Raw genomic sequence first — 5538 nt, forward strand, 5'->3', positions numbered from 1 at the left:
AACCCAAGTAAAAAAACGTAAGAGAGTAGCAACAGGTTCGCCCGCTACCACTCAGAACACCACAGTTATCAGAGTACCCTCCCTCCAAAATGTCCCAAACAAATACTTGCTCATAATAGCTAGTATAAACCCATCTATTAAACTTGGAAGACAAAATCCAATTAAAATTCAAAAGGCTTTATCGGATTCGGTTGGAGTTGCAAAAAATCTAAAGCAACTTGCAAACGGCAATTTACTAATCGAGTGCCAAGATAAACATCAATGGAAAGCGATTCAACAAAGAACCTCCATTGGTGAATGGTCGATTAGGACAAGTTTGCCCAAATCGACTACATCATCAGCTGGAGTGATATACAACGTGCCGCTTGACCTCGACATCGAGGATGAAGACTTAAAATCAGTCATGAAAAGTCAAAAAGTTTGTAAGGCGACACGTCTAACATACTATGACAAAACTAGTAATACAAGAAAAACGCCAAGATCAGTCAAACTGATCTTTAATGTACCAATACTACCCCAAACCATAAATATTGGATTTAATACTTATAAAATAAAGCTGTATGTACCAAATCCCATCCAATGTTATAAATGTCAGGGATATGGGCATATGGCAGGAAATTGCAGAAATAAAAGAAAATGTAGGAAATGTGGTGATGACCACCAATCCAACGAATGTAACACTGAATCCCCGAAGTGTGTTAATTGTAAAGGTGACCATCCATCGAATTATAAACTTTGTCCCTCAAGGGAGCAACAAAAACAAGCTCTCAAGGTAGTTAAAAGAGACAACATCACCTTGCATGAAGCAAATAAACAAGTAAAAGCTAAAGCTAATGCTAAAGCAAAACCTGTTGTTCAGCAACAAGTAGTTGAACATACTGATATTAAAAAAAGTTATAAAAACACCAATATAATAGACCAAGTAATTCCAATTATAAGTGTTGCAATGCTTAACATACTTACATCCCAAACCCCACCAAGTGAACTAAATTTAGAAAAAGTTATTGGTTTCGTATCAATGGCAACCAAACAAATGTTTGGATTTGATTACGATGTTTCGAAAGGTCTCCAATTGGCCAATAGAGTAACAACAGAAATGCTATAATGTATTATACAAATCATAAAATAGTAACAGTAGTAATGTTATATGTTCTATCTGTGCTTATAATGGCTAATTTTACTAGTTTACTAATATACAACATCATGTTTAGTATTGTTCATTGGAACTGTCGTGGTATTCACAATAATGCTGCAGAGTATATAGCTATGTCGCAAATAAAGCCTGATATAATTTGCTTCCAGGAAACATGGTGCAAAAACGAACAAGACCATCCACATGTAATAGGTTACAAATTAGCTGATTTTTCTGTACGTAATACTAAATCACATGGAGGTACAGCAATATATGTCAGAGAAAACCTCCCATATCTGAAAAATAATATTGATAGTGATTTAGAAATATCATGTATTAAATTTAATTTTGACAATAATAATATTACACTGGTCAATCTTTATGACACAGCATCAGATACCAAATTACCACAATATAACAATATATTTGACCAAATAGAGGGAAAATTTTTATTATGTGGAGACTTTAATGCCCACCACACTATGTGGGGCGGTAAACACATAGATACTAAGGGAAGAGAGTTGTTCTCTTTCCTTGAGTATAAAGATATAGTACTTCTTAATGATGGTACAGGTACAAGGTGTAATCCCAGTACATTAGAACTGGCACCTATTGATTTGTCTTTTTGTAGTTCTAGTCTAGCTAGTAAAATAACATGGTCAGTTGACCTCACTAGTTCTTATGGCAGTGACCATCATGTTGTAAATATTAATTTTAGTCATAAACAAATGCAAACTGATGAAACTGAATCCGTATATAATTATAAGAAAGCAGACTGGGAGGCATTCTCCAGCAAATGTAATGAACATTTGAGTCCTGACATGATTTCTGACAATATAGAAGAAACATGTTCAAGACTAACAAACAAAATACTCCAAATAGCTGGGGAGTGCATCCCAGTCAAATTAAAAAATAATAAACCTAAAAAACCACAAGTACCATGGTGGACACCTGAATGCACTAAATATGTAAAATAAAGGAACATTTGTAAAAATCGTGCCCAACATACAGGTCTTGGTACTGATTTCACTACATATAGAGAAAAAGAAAGAGCGTGCAGAAAAACTATTAAAGCTGCACAAGCTATGTATTGGGAGAGCTACTGTAACTCGCTCAATAATGATACTAAATTATCAGATGTATGGAAAAAAGTAAAATCAATGTTGGGTAAAACATTTAAAAAATTAAATCTACCAACCCTGTTATATAACAACACCAAATATGAATGTACTCAAGACAAAGCTGATATACTTGCTACAAATTATGCCCAAGTCAGTAGTGATGATAATTACTCTTAAAAATTTAAAATTCATAAACAAGATTTAGAACAAAAGGAGTACTGTAAATTATTACACTATTATAAGGATAACTCTGATAGTTATAATGAACCATATACTAAACAAGAATTAAAAGATGCTATCAGTGATACATCTGATACCTCCCCTGGAAAAGATAGAATTACATATTCTATGTTTAAACAATTTACAGACAAATCACTGTCTGTGTTATTACTTTTTATTAATAGAATATGGTTTTTACAAAAACTCCCAAGTGAATGGAAACATTCTATTATATCACCAGTACTTAAACCTGGAAAAAACCCCACAGACCCACAGTCATATAGACCAATAGTCCTTACATCTAATTTTATAAAAAAAATGGAGAAAATGGTTAATAATAGACTACGGTGGTATCTAGAAAAAAATAATTTCTACACACCAAATCAGAGTGGATTTAGGAAAAATAGAAATACTATGGAACAGATAATTAGAATTGATAATGATATTCACAAAGCATTTCTCAAAAAACATTTCACAGTTGGTGTATTTATAGACTTCCAAAAGGCATTTGATATGCTTTGGAAAAATGGGTTATTAATAAAAATGGCTTCACTAGGTATAAGGGGTAATATGTTGGGATGGGTAAAGGATTTTCTCAGTGACAGAACAATACAAGTTAAAGTTAATAATACTTACTCTGAAATATTTATAATTCAGAATGGTACACCACAGGGTAGTTGTATAAGTCCTACACTATTTCACATCATGGTGAATGATATATCCAATAATTTAAAGTACTGTGTTATGTCACAGTTTGCTGATGACAGTGCCATATGGTTATCTGGTAAAAGCACTTAATATCTACAAAAAAAAATACAAGAGGATATAGATACAATTAGTACTTGGTGTGATACATGGGGTTTCCTCATATCACAAACAAAAACTGTAGCTATGATATTTAGTAAGAGTAGTTCCCCTTGTATTAAACTTAAACTTGGTGAAACCATATTGTCATTTGTTAAAGAAGTCAAGTTTCTAGGTATGATTTTTGATTCAAAGCTAACATGTTTAAAACATGTACAATATATAGAAAGTAGATGTTCAAGAGTGTTGAACTGCATGAAATTATTAACTGGTACCAAATGGGGTGCAAACTGTTCTACCCTGAGAACAATATATATATCAATGATAAGGTCAAAGATTGATTATGGCTGTGAAGTGTATAACTCAGCCTCCCACTCTGTCAAGAAAAAACTAGATAGTATACAAGCCCAAGCATTAAGAATATGTGCAGGTGCTCATAAAACTGCTAGTATAAGTGGATTACAGACTGAAATTGGTGACCCCCCATATGAGTTGAGAAGAAAAAGTCTTATTACTAAGTCTTTTTTGAATATATTTAGTCTCAATGACACAAACCCAACTAAAAAGAGTTAACAAGAAAAACGCTATATATGAATTTAATAAGGAAAAAATTAAGGAAAATCAAAAACCATATTGTGTTACTGCACATGATACTATGAATAAATTTAATGTAGATACTAATACTGTATACAAATGTAAAGAGTTCCCAACTCCACCATGGCATGTTCTAAAACCACAGGTCAGAACTGAACTTACAAAAATAATTACTAAAAAGGATAGTCCTCATCTCATTAAAAGTGAAGGAAATATCCTCATTGATAACAATTATAGTAATTTTCTAAAAATATATACAGATAGATCTAAGAATCCAGAAAACAACACAAATGCATGTGCTTTTGTAGTACCAGAACTTAAAGTAAATAAAGGTTTTAAATTGCAAAACCATGTTTCAATATTTATGTGTGAATTGACAGCCATATTTTTATCTTTATATTGGTTAGAAGAATTTCAACCAGAAAATACTGTAATATTTGTAGATTCACTGTCAGCACTAAAAGCTATCACAGGAAGTATATTCAAAGTTAAAACACAAATAATATATGACATTCAATATATATATATATAGTAAACTTTCCAAATTAGGTTTGAATATCCTTTTAGAATGGATACCCAGTCATGTGGGTTTAAGTGGTAATGAAATGGCAGACACAGCAGCTAAAAAGGCTCTAGCAATAGAGACATGTATAACTAATATACCGCTTTATAAAGAAGATATCAAATGTTTATGTAAAAATTTACTAAAGAAAATGTCGCAACAATACTGGGAAAATAACACAAAAAGTAAACAACTACACACTATTCAAAATAATGTTAACTTTTGTATTACTATACCAAAGAGTACTAGAGAAAGAGAAAGAACTCTAAACTTAGATCAAGTTATATATTCACTAATAAATTCAAATACACAATGGGTAAATGTAATAGTGAACTGTGTGACACATGTTTAGTAGTGGACGACATGCAACACTACCTGTTTAACTGTAGGAAGTACATACCACAAAGACAAATCAAAGCGCGAAAGCGCTGTAAAGGCAGTTAATTACAGGTTGTGTGTATTTTTAGTCCAGTTATATCATTATCTTGCATAGTACAGTGTACTTATCAGAGGTGGCTTTCAGTATTTAAGATTTAGAGTTCTCTAATGATATTGAACAAGTTTTATGAATGTCATATTCTGAGCACTATATGAAGGCGTTTGTTCTCACTTGTTTATGAACTTGTGCATTATGTCCAGTTTGTACCTTTTTTATCTATGTTTATAGTCAAATTAGTTATCAAAGGTACCAGGATTAGAATTTAATACGCCAGACTCGTGTTTCGTCTACACAAGACTCATCAGTGACGCTCAGATCAAAATAGTTATAAAGCCAAACAAGTACAAAGTTGAAGAGCATTGAGGACCCAAAATTCCAAAAAATTGTGCCAAATACGGCTAAGGTAATCTATTCCTTGGATAAGAAAATCCTTAGTTTTTCGAAAAATTCAAAGTTTTGTAACAGGAAGTTTATAAAAATGACCATATAATTGATATTCAAATACTGTTTAAAATAGTTAGGCATTTTCTTTTCAGTAATAAGTAAATGTTATCAACTGTATTTTATTCAACTCTGCAAATGTGGTTTGTTACTGGTAAGTATGGATGATAGTTGTTTCATTGGCAATCATAACACATCTCCTTATTTATATAATGATCTATATTCA

The 5538-nt window shown here is 32.0% G+C and overlaps 1 long non-coding RNA gene across 1 annotated transcript; it reads right to left on the minus strand.

Annotated features, from left to right (window-relative positions):
• Window positions 1–1093: 1093 nt before the first annotated feature.
• Window positions 1094–3269, minus strand: LOC127704774 (uncharacterized). The gene is made up of 2 exons (XR_007983489.1): window positions 3109–3269; window positions 1094–1428 (listed from the first exon to the last, which is right to left on the minus strand). It is a non-coding gene; the product is annotated as an uncharacterized LOC127704774 (long non-coding RNA).
• Between the last annotated feature and the right edge of the window lie 2269 nt (window positions 3270–5538).

This window comes from Mytilus californianus, unplaced genomic scaffold (genome assembly GCF_021869535.1).
Source record: "Mytilus californianus isolate M0D057914Y unplaced genomic scaffold, xbMytCali1.0.p SCAF_6, whole genome shotgun sequence".
Taxonomy (NCBI): domain Eukaryota; kingdom Metazoa; phylum Mollusca; class Bivalvia; order Mytilida; family Mytilidae; genus Mytilus; species Mytilus californianus.